General features: G+C 43.1%; 1 long non-coding RNA gene across 1 annotated transcript in view; it reads right to left on the reverse strand.

Moving 5' to 3' along the window:
• The window catches only part of LOC146196602 (uncharacterized), a 25,373-nt gene extending 4,557 nt beyond the window's left edge, over positions 1-20,816 (reverse strand). The window contains exon 1 of the long non-coding RNA XR_014705642.1: positions 20,771-20,816. This is a non-coding gene — a long non-coding RNA (uncharacterized LOC146196602). The remainder of the gene's footprint in view (positions 1-20,770) is intronic.
• Positions 20,817-22,022: the final 1,206 nt, after the last annotated feature.

Genomic DNA, 22,022 nt, shown 5'->3' on the forward strand with positions numbered 1-22,022 from the left:
ACGACTTTTTGGCTATGGGTAGACTGTTGCGATGCTGAATGGACACCCTCAACTTCAGGTGTCGCACACTTCGACCGTGTAAGGCTTCCGACTAAAATCGCAGTAGATCTCACCGTTTCCGTAGATGGAAGCATGCGATTAATTAGAGAAAAAGCGCACCTCACTCAAGCGCGTCTCATCTCTGCTTTGGCACGTCGTTCTATGCGTTTGAGGGATCCACCGATGCGCTGTTGCTAAGGCAACTATGGACTGAGACGCAAGGTCCAAAGCTTTTGCTCAATTCTGATTCCGTTATGAGTGCCTTCGCACAAACAACGTGCAACATTTAAAAAAGTAGTGGTTCGTCTATTCACCAGCACTAATCGAAATTGTTATGCAGATCTGCATTTTAGCTCTGTCCTATCCTCACTTCACCTTACATGAGCATGAGAAAAAATAAATTGGGCACTGTAATAACGCACACATTATAGTAAATAACGGGGCTTCTCAGCATACGCTGACCTTTCATTCAGTGTTCCGTCTTTTTGTATGTGGTGTTTTTCAATAATAATTACGAATTGACCATAATTCTACTCTATTCAAGGCGTCAAAAATGTGGCCGCCTGATGACCACGTGTCCTGTGCCGAAGGCTATGAAATCTCTGTGTTTGATATTCTGAGCTATCAACGATAGGCACAAGTCAACTGTGTATGTACCAAAACATCTAGTCGTTAATGCAACAGACCCTCTAACCTTGTTTTTGGCGCATGATACTCAGTGTTGCTTCTGCGCCATAAAACTTCATGCAACTAACTGAATTCGTCATTGTCAAACTCAGTCTCGTGGAAAGCCTGGAAAACCATTGTGAAACTAAAGACAGCCACACTGTGCTGCGCAGGTGCGGTACAACAATCCCCATTGTTGTTTCCCCACTTTAGCGGCCTTGCGTTACTGAGGTTCGTCGGTTATGTAACGTCTTACCGACCACCTCAATAGCTGCGTCAGCAGGTTTTTTTTTTTCTTTTTTTAGAAGCTTATGTGAGTCATCTTGGGCAACCTGAGCGCCGTATCCGAGGGAGCCTTAGCGAGAGAGGCGTGGCGTTCTCGACGTGTCAGTTATTTCTTTATGACACTGCTCTTTATAACATATGAACTTCAACGGTTTTTCATGTGCACTTAGTGTACACTGTGAACCTCGTCTTTTCGGTTTAGAACACCGTCAAATTCGCACACTTCCCCTTTTACGCGGCGCCATCTTAAACAGCTGTCTTAAGACCTGCCCTTCGATACTACACTCCCACCACTCTTCCGATCAAACAGTGCGTGAATCAATTCGTTGCTGAAGCATCGTTGCTCTCGTGTTGCAGATTTTCCGCTGCGCCGAGAGGGAAGGCGACAAACTGTGAAGCCTCGTTGCAAGATGTAACAATAAAAGCAAAGTTCAATGACTGTCTAGATTGCCCTCTCCAGAGTTTCAAATAAGATTGTTGACTTTTGCTCTTAAAGTCTGCTTCACGTCTCTCCTTTTTATCTCCACATTTACCAGGAAACGAAACACACATCGACTGGCTCTGAGACACGATGCTGCAAAGGCTAAAAAAAGAAAAAAAAAAACCGGCCTTCAATAGAGTGTGACAGGAAGACCCAGTAAGAGTGAGGCTCTTGTTTTTATGGATATATGATAAAGGTGGCCGCGACGCCAACGTCGGGTGCGCGCGATAGAAAAAGATTCGCTGTCCCAATTACAATAACGCTCACAAGGCAGAAAAATAGAGCATGTTTAATTTTTTTGCGAAACCTCTTGCGGCACATAAACCTAAAAAAGAAGAAAACCTTATTGATATACTTATTTCCTTGAAGCCGTCATCCTTAGGCAGTCATTTCTAAATTCGGCGGAACATGCTGGCGTATCGCGCTGTTTTTCATAGTCCAAAGTTGTCAAAAACATTTTCCTCGTAAAAAAGACGGGAGATTTTCGTGTACGCGAAGTTTCGACATAAATAATTTTGATTAGGTACTCAGTATTCTCACATTTTCAGATTTCTTAGTATTTCGCCAATTGCAGACTGAACTCACCAGTAATCATTGTTCCGGTCTGGAGACGTGGTGACTTATTTTTACATCTGAAAATGCATGTCAACACGTTTAGCAAAAACGCAGAGGAAAGAGCAGTAGCGAGCTCGGCGATCATTCTTTTTTTTTTTTTCGCGTACATATTTTTTTCTTTACTGAATTATGGCATACTTTGCGAATTGCGATAAGTATGTTCTAGGTTTAACATAAAAGTAAAAACTAACGCACAGAGGTATTTATATATCACGAAAAAATGGTCTGAGGCAATATCATTCGCTCACTCCTCTCCCCCTGTAGAAACACATTGCATTACACGTTCAGTGATTCTTGAAGAAAACGAAGTGATTATGTCTCAAAAAGATAATTTGAGGATTTGGAGGATCGGCGGAAAAACAGTACGCAAATGAAACCCACTCTCTTCGGTGTGTTTTTTCAGCGGTGCTTTAGCCAACGATCATTACCATCATCTGCTTTGAAAGACTAAACCAGCATTATTCGCAATTAATAGGATCCAGCCAACCAACGGACGCCTGACGGCTATGACGAAAAATCTAGATACTTACGCGAAATGTGCACACTTCGCTTTTTTGGAACAAGCAGCGCATGGGAATGCAGCGGCATAATCTGGTTTCATTGTGCTCTCAGACTGGTCAAACATATATGCTCGAACAATAAATTAACGCATAGTGCTTAGTTCCCGTCGCTGCTGCCAGTTAGTTAGTCTGTTGCTTTTCTTGTTTATAGTTCATCATGCCGTCGTGTTGCAAATGTCGGAAAAATTTTGAGAAACAGGCTTATATCACCATTTGTATTGACTGTGAATTCAGCATTCGTGGCGAGGTATGCACTCTTGTATACGAGTAAAACGACGTTCCCTTGAGAGCGAGAGTCGAACATGCTACCGTGCGGATGCGCGAGTCATGAAGCACTCGCCTAGGTCCAAGGGAGGCGCCTCGAAAGGAGACCAGAAAGCAGACTCGAGTCAAGATGACCGTTCTTATTGTAGGCATGAGCAGGAAGTTATCTCCTTTCTCCCAATGAAAACATCGCTGAATTATCCAGATGCTGTGCCAAGCGTTCTCATCTATAAAACCTCGCTTCGACAAGCAGTATAACGGAATGGAAACTATTTGAAGTTAAATCGACCAACTTTAAAAGGACACAGATTCTGAGCGCATAGCACCGATAAAGAATTATATTGGTTACATAGAGCGACGCAGCAGGAGGGTCCGGGAAGCGGACAGGAAGGAGCACGTTATAATAGTCGATCAAGTGACAGGCAAAATCGGCAAGCAGCATTTGATCTCGGCACCGACTGTCGCCATTCACATCTCAGCAAAGTCAGAAAAATATGATTCCTCGTTTCTTGACTCAGGATCTACAAGACGCTCGACTGAAAAATGGGAAGATTTCAAACGAAAACTAGGATAAACATTTATGGCATAAAAATGAGCAGCCTGGCTAGGCTCTCAAGAACATCGCTGAAGGGCACAAGTGTTTTAGCTAAAGGTGCTGGCGAAGTATGTGTGTGACATGTGAAAGGAAAGGCATTAGAGCGTAGAAAGCACGGCGATCGAGCAGTGCTCATCGAGTGCTGGAGTGACCCTTCGCTCTCGGTATCTAATAATCTGTTATCAAGATGTAAATGCTAGATACTTTTTCTTCAAATGACAAACCTATAAGACCAGTTTCACTAACAAAAACTCGCAAGCGATCTTGAAAGTGTTCTTCGATTTCGTTTAAACGCGCTATCTACATTCAGCAAGGTTAAACCAGGATATTTGTTTAGTAAGTTTGAGAATCGTTTTATTGTGCTGATGCTGACGGAGGTGCTGCAGATATGTTATCGAACTATTTGAACTACCGACTGTGCTAAAACAGATTATGTAATGTTTATGAGATACCCGCAAATTATACTTTGTCGCCACTTGCTACCGGCCTCCAAGTGGGTAACTGGCTGTCTATTTGCGCTTTGTTATAGTTTAACGAGAATAAGTGCGATTTGTGATATCTGAATTTTTAGGTTGTTGGAGCTGTACTGCGTGATGAAAAAAAAAGAATAGTTGAACTCCTGATGCTTTTCAAGGCTGCGTTATTCACGTGCGTCCTCCTGCTCCACCAACAGCACAAACAGTAACCAATTTGTTTGTAATCTTTTACAACCTGTCTCTTGACACGACTTTAGTTCTTAAATATACTTTAAGTGACCATATGGCTGTATCTAGCTGCATAAAAATACGGGGGCAAACTCTCACCCTAGGAGTTCACGGTTTTTTCAAACAGCCTTGCCAATCATGTTGAAAGATTTCCGGTTGGAGTTAGTCTATTTGGAATTAGAAATAGCCTTTCGGCAAAATGTCGTTCAGGCAAGAGCTTAGAACTCCTTTGAGTTCGACGTCCAGTGTAACAATATCTTTTTCCTTTTACACGCTATAAGGGGCGAGAGGTGCCGAAAACATTCCGTTTCACAGGAACTTCTGTAAGATGATTAGAAAGAACGTTTAATTATTTAAAAATATTACGTGCTCGTGGGCAGTATCTGATTTCACTTTATTTAAGAGATTTCGTAATGAATTAACCAAGTAAGGTAGTTTTATTTTTAACCTTTGTGCTGATGCGATGCACAATGTACAAATTTCTTATGAAATAGCTTGAATACACTTATCGGTTGAGGCGAAAAAAAGAAATGAGCTGACCAACATTTGCACGGAGGGCAGAGCCTAATGACGAAGCAGTAGTTAGCATATTAAATGACTCCTACTCAAAGCCTCATATTAAGTCATATGGGACGATAATATTATAGTATTGTTTCCTGAACCAACAGATCAGGATGAAGTGTTTTGTCTTCCTGAGTTTAAATCTCATTTTGAAGTAACATGAAGTACGTCATCAACACTGGCTTGTCTTGGCACATATATTTAAATATTAGCCTCTAGAGCTGTTTTTTTCCCCTTAAATGCAGGTTGGCCTCGTGATAGCAGTGTATAAGAAAAGTGATTGAGTGACCTTTCTAAAAGTAGGCTCGTATCAATTGTACCTGCCTTTTCTAAAGGTCGCAAGATAATTGCTTTACATAGACTGTTGCCCTTTTGCAGCCAGCACAACGTATAACAACCTCGCTGTGTAACTTCAGAAAAAAAAAAAACAGACCATGAGGAATATATCTTAGAGGCGCCTTCATAAAACATATTGTGACTAGCATGTTTGTTGATTTTAGTCAGTCTCTGGGAAATAAGTTAGTCGTGCCATCCTATTGCAGGAACTCAGTCGTTATTGCATAAATGTATACTTGTCCTGGCCCTGTTGGAAATCTGCATCTCGCAGAGATTCCGGCATGTTGATATTATTGAATGTAACTGCCTTGACTAAAAAGTAATTTCGTGAGTTCCTCAGGACACCATTCTAGGGCCCGTATCCTTGAGTGTGTACTAACGATGTTCTACAGATTCGGTCAGATATTAAGTTTATTATATAAGCTTATTATATGAATTTTGTGATTCCATGGCGTTCTGGAATGTTTTGTGAAAATTAGAATTATGCAGTTGCAATAGCGAATTAACAATGAACATAAACAAAACAAAGTCAACATTTTTCGACCAGAAGAACGAGTACCATTAGAGGGCAACACAGTATTTGGTCCGCAGCAGTCGATATGGTAGACATGTGTTAAAGATTTAAGGGAGTCAAGGTATTTTTTAACTTCCACATACAGAAAAATGATGAAATAAACAGAAAATTAAGTTGTATTATGAGAATCTTAGTCACGATTGCTGTCTTCCACCAAAAAGAACAAATTGATGGCCTATAGTTGCCTCTTCGCCTCCTACTTTAATTACAATCATTTAGACAGGAAAAGAATAACAGAGAGAAAACTTATCGATAGTCGAGCGTTAGAGGGAGTCCTGCATACCGAGAGGGAGCCATGGTGATTCAATGACACGTATATTGGCAAATAAAAAAAATTAAATAACAAGGGAGAAATAACAAACTGTCAGTTCCTTTTGGCCTCATTATTTATTTATTTCACTTTTTAATGCAAACAAATACAATTCCTGATGCAGGAACAGAAGCTAAAAGCAGTTAGTGTCTGACGTGGCCTCTGTCCCTATGGAGTTAGAACTGATGCTGCAGCATATATTCAAAAAGCAATCTTTTCCTTAACAAGACCAAGTATATAACCAGGTATTAGGAACACGGAACCCGTAAGGGTACTGAAAGGTCGTGTTTAACGTTTATTTTCTTCTAGCCACTGTATGTTTCCTTGAGTCACGAAGCATATTGATGCTTCTAAATTTATGGAATAAAACAGTGTGGAGTTTGGAAACATTTTGACAGACAGCTCGTACATCAAATATTCTTTTATCGCTTAATATGATAAAAATAAGAAATATTGCTGCGAAGCTTTGTTCTACATGTTCACACTCAATGTCACTAGAATGCGGATTTATCAGTTCTTTTTAAAATAAAAATGAAATGAAAATTTCCTTCAGCTGCAACGGCATAGCACCGGTGATAAATTATGCTCCAATTGCCAACTAAACATTCTATTCAAGCTTTTTATTTTTTTGCGATTGGTAGAATCTTATAATTATCGTGCAGATATGGCTTAGCCGTAGTCGCAAAGCGAGAACGTACGAAACAGTCAGCAGTGCGTACAATCGTCTTTTACAGCTGTAGTTTGTGACACAATCATGCGGTGACGGGGCCGATTCGTTGAGTCAGCGCTGTGACTGTATCTGCCCTGGTGCGAGTATTAAACGCTGAACCGATAATGCTGTTGCTTACAGACCCGTCACTGCATCCCCGGCGGCAGTGTCTGCACACAAGCGCAAATGTCTTCTTCGGAAGCTACTTTATGGTTTCGCCTTTATTTATGCCATAGGCGAATCACTTCACGTATGAGCACCCCTTGCACCCCTTCGAATTCTCATTCGGGTGTAGACGACTTCTAGTGGTGTGACGTCGTCTCTACGTCGAACTCCGGGGCCCACCACCGTCACAACGTTCGAACGAACCTTTTCTCCTAGCAAGTTGCTGTAGTCGTTCGCCTCTACCAACTACCGAGTTATCTGTCTTCTTCTTGTTCTTCTTCTTATTGTTCGGACAGGCACGGTGAAATGGCAAGACTGTGGCCAATGTAGCTCTCGATACAAAAAAATACTATTGACCTTTCTAAATGATTAGAACAAAATGAGTAACGAGCGGGTTATGCACTGAACTTCATTGCAGAACAGTGTCTCTTTCGTTTCTCGTTCTTTTTTTTTTTTTTTTTTTGTCTTCGAGGAGACATTTGTCGAAGATGGAAACAATGGATAGCGCCGCTCTCTCGGAAAGCAGCAGGAGCAGCTGCGAAGATGAAGCGACGCCTTATTCGATGGCGAATAGAGTAAGGTCATAGTTTGTTGACCCTTTCTTATTACTATAATTGATTATGTACCATAACGTTTGGGCGAAGAAGCGCTTGCGACGTCAAAGTGGGTGATTTCTTCAAAAATTGTGTCCTTTGTTCCCTGGCACAGATGGTAGCTAAAATGTCACGATTGGGCCTGAAAAATGAGTATTGTTGCCTTGAGCGTCATGTGCTGTAAACGCGTTCTAGCAGCCGATATAACTAACTGAATATACATACGCAGAAAATTTTGACATTTTCTGGGGAATGGTTTTTGAACTCAATTTTTTTCACGTGCTGCTTAACATCACAACAACAGTTAGTATATTCTCATATTTATCTGGCTTGGTTTCAGTTTTTTGTTGTTAATTTACAAAAACGCGCCGTTTTGGTCTTAGACCGTAGCCTGACTTACTTTTGGTGAGCGCCGGAAAAACTTCAAAGAAATTTCGGTACGCATTACAAGCTTAGATCATTTATATCAATATGGCTCTTAAAGATATATTATTATGTTTCACAGTTTCCAGATGAATATTTAAAAACGCAGCACATAAAGAAATAATTAAACCATTCTTAAAATATTTAAATTTTTCTGCTTTTTTACGTAGGTCGTAATTACGCACTGCGAAGGCGGGACAAAGTTCAAAAGCAAAATCTTACTGCTTATCATAAGCTTAGACTAGTTATATAAGAAAGAGTAGGGCGATACTTAAGCTTCGCCTTCAAGTGTATGACTCAACATTTGTAATGGCCTTCCTCTGTGGCTCCTACTGAGGGCCCTCGTTGGCGTATATCCACTTTGATACTCTCTTAATCTCCAATCCTTTATTCTGTGTCTCTATTATATCGCACATATATTTTAGCATATAGCCGTAGAATGTCCATTTACGTTAAAAACCACTCGGTACAGGTACCTATAAAGCCCGACTTTAATCCAGCCTTATGTATGTCCCTGCGTGCCCTAGGAGTGGCGTGTCTACTCGTCGCCCAAGGGTCCTGGAAGGTTCTGCATCTGCATCCCATTCTCGATTCGAAGTAGAAACCCGAGTTTGCTGCTCCTGGTCATGCCACGCGGTCTTATGACGTCGCATAATCAGCAGACCAATCAGCACTTGGTCTTGTCACCAGCCAAATACCACCTTCCGGATCTAAGCTCATAATCTTTTCCATACAACGCCATACTTTCTCAAGAACGAGCCATTTAACGCTTTCTCTTTAACATGTTCATCAAAGGTTTCTTACTATTCAAGAAGCGTAGCTTGTTGGGCCAATTAGTGCATAGTTGAAGGTTTCTTACTATATTCCACATTTGCCTTATCTTTAGTTTCAAAACCACAACACACTGGTCTCGAAGTTTTAACTCTCGATGCGAGCATGAGGAGAACTTTAAAAGCAATTATTTGTCACGCACCTGAAGTATAGGCCATTCCCATTACTGCCTTACAATTAGATTCGTCTGAGCAGGCTGGACTTAATTTTTTATGCTATACAATGTTGTTTTTTGTTGATTTAAAGCAAATGTTTTTTTTAGAAGGTTCGATGTGTGTATCTTCCTTTCGCGGGCCGTTGAAGCTAGCAGATGACCAGATATACGTTTTGATTTTAACGCAGCTAAAACGACACGCGATACGTGTGAGAAGGAATTTGCAGCGTCCATAAATGGCTGACGAATGCGTACCGTCTACATACCAGCAGAAAGCCGAAGCACACGTCAATCACTTTCCACGCACTTTATATGCTACAGGCGAAGAAATAATGCATAGGCTTTAAAAAACGCTGGCAGCATTTGTACACACGTGCAGAGTAAATGTTGGTGGAACAAACTCAAATAACTTTTACAGGGCATCAGCACTGAACTGCTATACCGCGCTTAGCGAAATAGTAGTGCACTTTTTTGTTGCTGATACAGGAAGGTAGATTTTGCTGTTGCTATGTCTTGTCACAGCTTGCCAGGTCAATTACGCTTTGTTGCACCGAATCCCTGGTACTCTGTGTACGCCCAAAAATAAGAATCCAGAGTTGCAGATATGCTACCATACGCGCTTGCCGGACAAGGATATGCAAATTACAGGCCGAGAAATTCCAGATCCGTGCCAACAGCTCGGTAGGACTAATTACAAGTTTACATAACAGGCTTCCTAGAAATTCTGAACGGTACGTGTAGCGAATCACACTGACGGACATCTATACGTTCACTGCGTACGTGTTACTGTCTACAAACGGGCTACCAGTCGCATTTGTTTGAGCTCACTCATCCTGCAGGAACGTCTGTGGTTTTAAGCCGCTGGTGTCTGTAAAGCCTACCTATAACCAATGATGCGTGTTTTTGCTGTCCCTTGCATCCTTTCTTTTTTCCTTCTTTTAATGTTGTCTTCATAGCGCGGTTATGGCATGAAGTCCGCCGAGAATGTTACAGTAGCTGAACCCCACGTTTAGGATCTTTTTTAGCCTCTTAAACGTCCTTGTGTGCCAGAATTTATCCGCTGCGAGGCTTTATATACATTCATAAAAACTCACATTCTTCTCCCTGAAAACTCAACATATAAAGCCTCCATCTTAGGAGATCTGTCACAACGCATTGATGCCGAAATAAAGTGAACGCATGAAGTAGCTGCAGTTGACAGTCGTGCTACTTGTGTCAAGGATGGAAGATAAACATTTCGACAGCGTTGCTTGTCTGGCCCGGTTTGATGACCTAACTATGTCAAGCATGACCGCTTTCTTTAATTGGTAGGAGTGTCATGACTTGAAGACGGGATGTAAGATTAAAAGCGCAGCACAAATTTCATGCTTGAAAAGAATGCTAAACTTTCACCTATCCCTGAAACACAGAAAACAATGTTAGGTGTGCAGACGCGTCATATAAGTTCAAAGTACAAGGTCTTCGTATTCAAGAAAAACTCTTAATTAGGATAGCTGTTACATAATTCACAAAGAGTACGGAGCGGAAGACGAGGGCAAAGAAGAAACACATACTACAAGATAAACGCCGCTAACAACTGAAGTTAATTTAACATCAAGCTTGTCTTCTAAGACAACCGACCCATATCGCACGTGCGAGCACCCATTTTTCGCATTCTCGTGTAGCCACTCAGGGAACGAACTACTAAATACGGAGCACAAGAACAAACTGTTGTGGACAATAATAACGTGGATATCCGGGAAGAAAAAAACGGCAACAAAGGCAAGACAATAAAAAGAGAAACTAACTACTCTACGCCAGCAAAATAAGCAAACAAGCATAACCAAGAGAAAACAAAATACGTTTAAAAACCGGAAGCCGTAGAAAGCAACCGCGTGAGGAGTAATATCAAATGCATGGCCAACAAGAAACATGGGAAATAGTGAAAAATGAAGTCTGGAAATCAGAGTATGCATCAAAGGCATTACAGTCGAACCGAAAGGCGCGCGAGTAATGCCACCATCATCGGTAAATAAAAAAAAAAGTATTTAAACCCCAAAGAGGAGGAAGAAAAAAACGACAAGAAACAAAGTAAAACCCAAGACCCAGAGAAATTCATTTAGAAAAGAGGATTCCGCTTTACGTGACTTGCAAAGGCATCTGCTTTCTTCTACTTAATGAAATAGATTTGTACAATATCTCTGAAATCGGTCCTTTCCATTCCTAAAGAAAATAGATTTTTCGAATTCGGGACGGTACCTTCTGCACACCTTGCGGTGGTGAACTAGGAAGTTCCCTTCATTGTAGCGAAGATTTCGGCAGAGTCCGTTAGCGAGCTCACTGAAACAACGGCGTGTTTGTCCAATGTAAATAAGCCTGCAGCATGGGGGAACCTGGCAAACAACACGATTCCTAATCAGGGTCAACTTTTTCAAAAGCTGCCTCTAGGCGCGGTTACTTAGTGAGTGCCGATATGTCATTGCAACCAGGTCGCAGACCGTACCCTGGTTTACTCCGGGAAATTATAAATGTCTCACTGCGCACAGCGGCGTGGGCGTGAGATAGCACAACAGATATGCCTCGTGCTGTACCGGCCGAAGTGTGGATGGGGCCTCATTAGAGGCGAATAAGTTGTTTTCGTTCAAAGCATTGAATGATAAATGGTAATTCCAGAAGAGACCGTAAAGTCAGTCATTATTTGCGTCTGTATACTCCGAGTAGTCCTTGACGATCGCACTCTAAACACAGAGACCACAGATGAAGATAAAACAATACACACTGTTATTAACATAAAGAAATGGAGCAGTTTAGAAAAATGACTCAATGCTCTTTCTGGCTTATACGATTACCCAACTTCACATTATTTAACAGCTAGATACCTGCTCGTCAAGTTTCCTTAAACGAAGCTAAAAGAGGCTCATTTACTACTCAACAGCGCAAAGGTTCTGAGCCGCAGAAAGCCCGGAGTCGGCGTAGCAGTCGTATTTTTAGTTGTTAATGTGTCACTAACATGCCCTTTGGTCGACAGGTTCATGATGCCAAGGCCACATGACCTCCCGCGGGAATTTCAAGCACATCCCATAACGATCACAGGAACCGTGATGGCACTAGTGGAACAAAAATGGATAAAGCATGATATGTAATGCGAATTAAAGGTCGCCGCATGTATCAAGCCATCTGACGCCATACAGTAACGAGTTTCGTTTGAGGAAGAACTATATTGTTACTATATACGACACGTCCATCCAGATGGACAAGAGGCGTCCTTCGTAGTATGAACTGAGTGTTCGATTTGGTATCCCCCATATATCTTTCGAAATCTTCAGCTGCCTTTTCAATACATACTCCCCCGATATCACCTCCTCCCGTGTCATCAGTGTGCCCTCAGGCTTGTATTGGTTAGTTGAGCTCTCACTGAAACCTATATACGCTGCTGGATGAACAGAAAACATTGGCCCGTTTTGCGACGTTCTAAGTCCGCGGGGCTACCTGTGCAGATGATAAGCACAGGTGTAAAGCAATAGATTAACGTTTGCGCATGCGCACCTAAGAAAGCTAGTAAACGGATGAACGAAATTGTGTAGACTCAGCAGAGCGTTGAGCAGTGGACCGAGGCCGATACTTGATATCAAAATTGTAGCCGTATAACTCATTTCATCCTTTTAAGAAAATGCATCAGCGATAAGAAAGTTCGATTTTTTTTTATCAGTAAGAAGAACCACGTGTGAAGCTATAATATGGTGTGTAGCTTACTGAAGTATTGTGAATTATAATACATTTACAGCCTGTTTAACTAAATCACCATGATCCCCGTATCGACGATGTTCGGTACGTAAAATATGAAAGTATCGACGGCCTAGGGGCTTTCAGTCGCCACTAGAAAATAATGCGTCGGCATGCCGATCAACTTCTATCGGACGTTGAATGCCACAGGGAAGTTCTTTTGTGGTGGTTGAAAAAGTAAACTCCCAGTTAGCATGCTCAGTTAAAAAGCAACCCTATGAAGGTTTGTATTCTCTGCCAAGTGTATTTTACAATAGCTGTAAAAGTCATCAGCAAAGTGTGCAAGTGATGTACCGGGACTATTATAAGATGATAGTGTAACAATCGCGTTGACCAGTTTACTGTCGATAACGAGATCCTTATATGTAATGGACTAATCACTTCCAAGAGTGTCTTATTCGTACACATGGTCATGCACGAACGTAATCTTTATTAAGGAGTGTATATAGAAAAGAGTGCTGCTCACGATTGAAAGAATTGACATCACAAGGTAGCTTATCTGTGCAGTTGCATTTCCATCGCTAAGTTTGGAGGCTGTTTTGCCCAGTGTGGCAAATTGATTTGCTCTGTATCCAGTGGCTGCCAGAAAAATTGTGATTATTGGGTAGGAATGGTACAACCGAAGCCGTCGATGAGGGAACGACTAGATACATTATAACGGAAACTATGGGGCAAATCCTAATCGAGCGTGAAAAGTTGACTCATAGTGTAGGGCTTCGTCATTTATTATGGGATGATCATCTATAATGCGTTTCTTAGCATCCAGAAAATTTCGGACGCTTTTGCGGCTGCTGCAGCTAACAAGGATGATCAGGAACATGTGAGCAATGCTAACTCTCCTCAGAGTCATATTGCATATGGAAGTGGAAAAATGCTATTATTAAGTACTTAGAAAGGTATCAAGAGCTCTTGGTAGCGCTATCTGTCCAACGGTGACATTTCAAGAACGTTTGCTTTCGCTTGGAGGCTCTGATAATGGAAACCAAAAGTGGTACCTGAAAGTTCCGAGATTCGTACCAAGGATAGTACATAAGGCCAGAGCAGTTTTCACCTCTTTAGGCATGGAGTACTTAAGCTGTGAGAAACATGCGGAGCGCATCTTCTGTAAAAGCATTGTGAGGGCTTAAGCATGGCTTGAACCTAGTGAATGAGCGCAAGCTGTGAGTGTTGCAGCAAATTTTTCAGCGGACACCTGGATTTAATGTGCCGCCTTCACAATGTTCGAACGAGCCTTCTGTCCTAGCAACTCGTTGTTGTCGTTCGCCTCTACCAACTACCGAGCTATCTGTCTTCTTCTTCTTCTTCTTTTTGTTCTTCTTATTCTTTTACTTCTTAATCTTTTACTTTTTCTTCTTTTTCTTTTCTTCTTCGTCTTCCGCGGTGCCACGGTGCCACGCCGACGGCTTGAAAACCTACAGTAGTGTAGCTTCCACTACAAAACAAATTATAGGGGACACTTAAGGTCCGCCTTTAAAGGTATGATGCGATAGCTAAGGCTACTAGCCCCCATATAACGCGCCCGCTTTAACCAAATCGTCTGAACGTTCCTTCATGACCTATGGGTAATGTGAATGCATGGCACGTTGATTCTAATATTACCTTCCCACATGAAAGTAGAGGCCTGAGTTGACAGCTCCTGCCAAACGTAACGTCAAGAAACCATACGCCCAGTCAGTGTGCGGCCATGTCAACTCGAAGATACCGCCTATTATCGCCATACTTTTGATATTTCGCTCACAACGCCATCGCTCCTGAGACTCGAAGGTCTGGGCATGACGAACTCGTTCGAGGAGCTGAGAGAAGCCCACCTCACAAGTCAATGCACACGATTATCGCAGACAACGTAGGGGCGTCGCCTATTAACCCGTCTACACATACAACACACGACTGTAACCGAGGAAAGAGTAAGAGTTCCCCAAGAGTGGCGATACGCCCTGCATGTAAAACCCCTCTCCACCAGCATGTCCAAGGACGACCACCAGATGGATAGATGTATTTATTGAAATTAAAAGGCAGAGAGGTTGGCCGGAATAATTCAAATCTGGCCTGCTACTCTGCACTGGGGAAGGGGAAGGAGAGAAGAAAGAAGGTCATGATGGGTGACGATGTGGGAGAATGCATATGAAATACATATACAGACACAGTAGCTTGTTTTACAAGCGCGAATCAAGTCCGCTGGCGCACAAAAAACGGCAAAGAGCACGCACTGCCTGGGCACCTTTCCCCTTGTCCTGCCAAGCGCCCAGCAGCAGTTCCTCCGACAGAGGCCTCTTGTCTAAACGCTTCAAGGAAGTCGCTAGCACACTTCTTTCGTGCGCATACGCTGGGCACACCAATAATATATGGTCCACAGTCTCTGCGATCCCACAAGTTGAACATTCCGGCGAGTCCGTCGGTCCAATTAAATGTAAGTACTTGTGCGTGAAAGCCACGTTTAAACGAAGTCTATGTAGTAAGCATGCCTGATGACGCGGAATATCACGCGGAACATAAAATTTTAATGTTTGATCGAGCCTTCTTTAACGAATGTGTCGGGCGTCTGGCTGAGCCCAGTAAGCTGCTGTAGTATTATTCATACAACTCCTAAGAACGCACGTCGTGTCACCTCTTGAAAAAGGCACAGCTGTTTGGAGGCCATTGATGAGTGCGCTTTTCGCTTCAACATTGGCCTGTTCATTCCCATGGAGCCCGCAGTGGGCAGGGATCCATTGAAACATTATCCTGTGGCCTTGCAGCTGGGCAGATATGAGGAGCTCCATAATGTTTAGTGCCAGGGACTGATAGGCAGTGTGGCGCAAGAAGTTTTCCAAAATTTGCAATGCCGTTTTTGAGTCCGTGAATATACACCATTTTTGAGGTTGTTCCCCACATATGCAGCGAATAGCTTCCCGAATGGCTACAAGTTCAGCAGCGGTACCACCACCAGGGCAGGCACATGGCCAAAGCAGAGGCCTTAGCTCACTACTACGGAAGAAAACTCGAAGTGTGCTATGTGGACGCGTCCGGCCCGCACCAAGGCGGGTCACGGTGGCAGTGATCAACGAATCCAAAACGGTGAACGGGCTCACATTTGAAGCCCGAAACGTAGCATAGGCAGAGGAGGTCGCCCTCGCGTTAGCAGCAACACACTCTGATTTCAAAACAATCGTAACGGACTCACGAGGAGCGTGTAGGAATGTTCAACAGGACTGGGTCCCGTACCTGGCCTACCGGCTACTAAAAACAGCTCGTACCTGGCCTATTGACTACTGCAAAACAGCTCGTACGTGGGAAGTTCATCCCGCCCCTTCATAATCTGGGCTCCGGCCCACTCGGGGCTAGATGGAAACGCGGCAGCAGATGCCACCGCCCGCGCGCTTTCTAACCGGGCAACCTCGTCCTCCTCCTCTGAAGAAGAAGTCTTCACACCAGCCTACACTTTCAGGCAAATTACTCTGCTGTACAAAACAGACACAGTCTTTACCCCGCCCGTGTAAAGGGTTAACAAAAGTGGAGGACTGAGTGTTTCCTCGCCTCCTTATGAACACCATGATGTGTCCGGCGTCACTTAAACACTTTGACAATGCCTTCTCCGGGGAGTGCCCGCAGTGTGGGAAAATGTCCTCGGACCTCTTCCACATGGTGTGGGCGTGACTTTAAAACCCTGCCTTTGCACCTAACCCAAATCTCACCCGGGAGGACTGGGAGAAGACCCTACTCGCCTGCTCTGACCTGAAAGCCCAAAAGGCGTTGGTCAAAAGAGCAATGGCGGCAGCGGAAGCCTCTGGGGTCCCGTACTAGGGACTCCACCTAGTGTTTGTGAGGGAAAGGGCACTAAGCCGGACCACAGAGCAACCTCCATGTAACTCTCTCTTTTTAATAAACGTTTTCACCACCACCACAACGCCATCGCCGGCATCCGATTTTCGGTGAACGGGGCAGATAGGTTTAACGGGGTAAACTCGCCACAGGTACTCTCGTGAGGAGAACCGTGATGTATGTTGCTCAGGTTTTCAGGTGCGATGAGATGTAAAGCCCCATTTGACCACACAATACGAACTCGCCTATGTCGCCAGGGGCGCAGCGTGTCTAACTATGGATTTAAGGGTCCACCAAGACTGGATTCGGATCTCAATCTGTCATATTAATATCTAAGCTCCAGTAGGCACTGCCCACTCGGGCCAGTTTGGTGACGTACCGAATCGGTGAGTCGGTTAGACCTCGGAAATTGATCCTTTCGAAACAAAAAGTTTATATTGCTCTGCCTCGCGACCCTCCTGAGTGGAATTACTATTATCAGCGGATAAGCTACGTATATCCCCTCTTGTCCACACATGCACGTCGGCTCATTCTGTCGGCTGATACATTTCAGGCGACTGAATTGCGTCACTGTGTCAGTTAAGTTTCAGTTCACACACTGATGTTCTGCAAACTTTTGATCTTGATATTACCCAGTGGCCCGACTTCTATACTTAATAGTTATTAAAGAATCGATGTAAGAGATAGGCGCATATGCTTACGTGGGACGAAGCTTAAACAGAGAACAGCCAAAGATGTGAGATTTTTCACTTCAAAAAAGAAAGCCAGGCCACATTCAACGGAGCTCCTCGAATGCTCCTGTTCTCTAAGTTGCATGATTAATTAAGACCTACTGGCCTTCTGAGGATCAGAACAAGCCTCGGTTTATTTAACTGCGTGGAATGGTAATTACAATAAATATATTTCTATGAATGAGGCCGACGAAAAAGCAGGCAGTGGTCTGGGGCGGATCATCCACACTAGGGCCACTCCCAATATTATAGCTAAGACATGTTTTGTGCTATGAATGGCGTGGACAGAAACAGAGCATGTCGGCACTAATTGTCAACAGAGATGGAACATTGCCGCGACTGGGTTTCGAACCTTAGCTAGAACAAGCAGATCAGCTTTCCTGGCCCAGGAACGAGAGCACTGTCGCCGCAGCTGAACACGACGCGGGTTGTTGTGGTTCCCTTTAATAGCGGCACATACGCCTCGTGTAAAACTGCAACACACCATAGCGCTGTGCAGTAAAGCATCGCATGAACAGTCGTCTTTTCAACTTCCAAATGCGAGACCCTTTCGCGCTGCATAGTGAACATCGCACTTCTCATGAACTTCCATCTACGCCGCTCTTTCACCTACCTATAGGTAAATACGCCACACACGTACACCGTCTGGACGACAGCGGGCGAGATCCACTACCGTAGTGTCGGGTAAATCCACCAGATGGCGTGATAGAGATCGCAATGCTTTCGCATTTCTGCACCAAAGCAGACTTATGTGCAACCTTAAAAATTTTTTACAGTGTTCTAGCAGCCGGATATTCTAGAACCCCCCCCCCCCCCCCCCCTGTACATTATTAAGAACTATCTCATGGCCACCCCTCATGATCTTTCGTTACTGGCTTGCAGCCCCGTACGAATAGCCAGGAGGTCCTGTATTCAGGAGTCCATTGGGAGCTCCACGTGGGACGCCTGAATCTGGTGGTGGTTGGTGGTGGTAGTGATCATTTTATTTATATACAAAAGAAAGGAAATGATGTTTGCCAGCCCCGGTATCTGCTATCTGATATCTGAAGCACCTGAACTGGGGCGGCGGAAATAAAGGGATGGCGAGGAAGGGGTAGAGGAAATCAAAAAGGTGAGCGATAGGGAGAAAGGAAAGGGCAGGTAAAAATAAAAAAGAAATATATGCATTATAGAACAATATACAGTAGTTTGCTTGAGGCTGGGCATTCTGTTTTCCCGACGAATTTTACTGTCTTTGCTTGTATGCCTTCAATGTGGATATTTGATGCTGCATGACTCTAAATGTTAGCCATAAGTATTAGTTGCCATCATATTATCCCATATTACTCGAGTGGCTATACACTCCCTCGAAGCAATTGCTGATACCCCAAAAATTGGTGCAGCGAGCAATAAATATTGCATAAACTTTCTTCCATTCTGGTAGCAAGAACATATCCTTTACAGGTCGAGTTATAGGAATATTATAGGAACTATTATAGGATTTAGCTGAGTTTTTTTCTTCAATATCTTGCAGGTTGAACTGGGCTGATAGGAAACTGAACAGAAAGATTAAGGTTGTCTACAAATATATCTACTCTTCACGGGGTGATCTCAGAATGATTATTTGCGCCAGGTTGAGAAGTTTGGACTCGAAATGTTCAAGCGTTTCAAGAGACGAATATAGAGTGTCTGGCAGCGATCTTTAGAGTATGTAAAATTCGCCACCTGCGCTCGAATTGCTACCATTAAGCATATCCTATGTGTGACTTAAGAGAGAAAGAAAGAGAGATAGAGGGAGAGAGGGAGGGGTCAAGAACAGGTTGACAAATGTATTTGTGCAGATTTTACAATATACACACATAGAATACGATGCCATATGGCCTCCCAACGTCATAAAACAAAATAGATCTCAATAACAATAGCTACGTGTAAACAAATTCTTTAAATATTTGGTATATGGTAGAAACAAAAATTGATTGAAAGAAGAATACTGGCTTTATTAACAAAGAAAAAATTGCAGATATTATTATGCACATCAAACATCCTCCACCAGCAAAAAGAAAACGTAATCCTTATTTCATATCTCATATGGAGTATGAATGACTGAAAGTAACTTACTATTCCCAATCAATAAAGTGTGAAGTTGCCTAAGTTTGGGAACTGTTCTGCACGCTTTATTTATTTAATAGCGTTCTTCTCATTTTAAATTTAAATTTATCGCTGACGAGAGCCTCATGTAATCTTAAGTGTCAGCTTTCTTCTTTAAGCAATGTTACTCAGCAAGATAGATTACAATGTGTCAGTCTAGGATTTCTAGCTAGACACGTGGAAGATTCACTACAGGTTGACTTCTTTAGCGAATTTTGCTCAACATAATTATTCTTATATTAAATTTACTATTCAGATGCACAAATCTAAACTTGGTTTCTCGATTTATGCTATTATTTGGCCGCACTGTTACCGTTTAATGCTACGGCTGCTGCAGCATTAGGATGTGGGATGCGCACGTCCATTACGGCGGATTAGAATTTCTCGGCGCATTATACGGGAGCACTAATACAGTAATTGTATGTCGAAGCGTCTGACTTGACTGCGCGTACGTCACCACGTTACGTGGCAATAAGCCCAGATGCCAATTATTATCGCATTATCGCTTAATTCGATTCATATTATGGAATTTTAGTGTCATGTCGCTGGAGCTCTGAACACTAGAACCCGACCAATTTCCTAAGAGCTTCAACCCATACTATTTCTCGACGCAGTTGTTCACTCTTTACAATCTGCCGTTCGTACATTCAGAGAAAGAGGCATCATTAATAGCATTTGATATCGGGTACTCATTGCAAGAAACAAGTGATTGACACCACTCTAGCCGACAATAGTTGGAATCGAAGACACTGCATATGGAATAGGAGCAGCAAGTGGGCTGTTAGCTGGTCCGTTTGTGTGGTAGCATATACGTAATATCCTGTGGCTATCAGCTGTCGCTGGCTTCTTTATATGCATGAGTTAGTAAAGATCAGTTGGAAACAATCGAGCAAGCCCCAGACCTCGCATACTGCGTGCCCGAGACAGCAGATGGCCGTCGGTGTTGGGGAACACTCTTGCGCTGCAGAATACTCAAAGGGACTGAAACACAAAATACAAAGAGAAATAAAAATTCGAATGTATTTCTTAGTATTCAAGGGCCGGGGTGGTGCAGTGGTAAGACGCCCGACTACTGTGCCGGAGTTCCCGGGTTCGAACCCGACCACGGCGGCTGCGTTTCGATGGAGGCGAAACGAAGTGGCGTCCGTGTGCTGTGCGATGTCAGCGCACGTTAAAGATCCCCAGGTGGTCGAAATTACTCCGTAGCCCTCCACTGCGGCCCCCCTTTCTCTCTATCCACTTTCACTCCCACCTTCATCCCTTCCCTTACGGCGCGGTTCAGGTGTCCACAGAGCAAGTGTGACAGATACTGCGCCTTTCCCTTCCTATGAACCAACCAACCAACCAACCAACCAACCAACTATTCAAGGGGCTGTTCAGATGCCTGGTTCGTGCTTTACAAGTTGCAACACACATTATTCAGTCATGTGGAATCACGTACCACACATAAAATGAAAGCACAGAAAAGAAAAGGAAATACAGCTTACCCGTCTGTTAGGCGCAGCTGCTTAAGAATCTAAACTGAGTGATATGTGTCATACGCTCTTCACATGGCACTGTTAAGCGGCGGCAGATTATCTGGGATTGGATGATTCGAGGGCCTTTTCGACATTGAAACCAGTGTAGCACCTTGCCTTCGCGCACATTTTCTTTCGCGTGGAACGGCGTCAAGCATCTACAGGCGAATCCATCACAAAATGCCTCTCATAAAGAGCTGTCGCTTACAAACAAAACGCCAATCCAAAGTGGTTGTATGGAAGGTGTTAAAATAGTATTACATAGTATATTATAGGTAAGGCTGACGATAAAGCCGGCAAGGAAATGAATTGGCATTGACCTATCAACAACCACATGCGTCTACTACCAGCACTTCTTAAAATAGGAGCAAAATTGGCCACTGCAGAAGAATCTTCTAAGCCGCATTTCCATGGGAGATAATCTCTAGCTAGTTTCAGGGGTCAAAAGAGCTGGAGCAGAGTATTAGGTAGCGCACACATTGCCCCCCCCCCCCCCCCCCATCTCAAATTAGAAAAAAATGAAAACTGAGGGTGCTGAACTGAAAGTATTTCTGACGTACTGAATTATGATGGCAAAACATTAGAACAATTGATTATTTTATGCATATAGTCACTATTTTCCTCAAGTAAATATCGATCGCCCATGGAGTTATCTAGAATAACTATGAATATTTTCCGTAAGCCAACATGTTCTGCCATATCCGACACTTTGAAAAAAAGCATGCAATCCGTTCATTGATAAGGCTAAAATTATTTTCCGGCATCAAGATAAATTGACCAGGGAACTGAATGAAGCTTATTGCATTCATAAAAATAGCGACACGTGCGTAAGCACATGGTCAGTAATCATCAGTGATTGTGAAGTTTTATATTTGGATTCATAGCAGTATGTTTTGTGCTCTTTGCGAGAAGGTGTAGCGCATGCGCGTTTGGTGGTCATATTAGAGTATATCACCCATGTATGTTTCAAGAAACTTTCAGTTGTTAGTAGCACTTGTCCTAATTCGTCTCTTCTTGTTCCTGTCTCTTGTCGCAGGGCTGGTAAAAGTGATGAAGACGAACCAACTATAGCTCAAATTTCCGTGTTACCGCAAAGATACCTTATGTTCCTTGTTTACTTCTGTATTTTTTACACGGGTTTATCTACACTTCGTGCGTTCATTGCCTATTGGCCTCTAAGACAGGGGTCTCAAGCACATATTGCTTGCTACTAGGGCCGCTC

The sequence above is a fragment of the Amblyomma maculatum genome, chromosome 3, assembly GCF_055883805.1.
Source record: "Amblyomma maculatum isolate TAMU_Amacu chromosome 3, ASM5588380v1, whole genome shotgun sequence".
NCBI lineage: Eukaryota > Metazoa > Arthropoda > Arachnida > Ixodida > Ixodidae > Amblyomma > Amblyomma maculatum.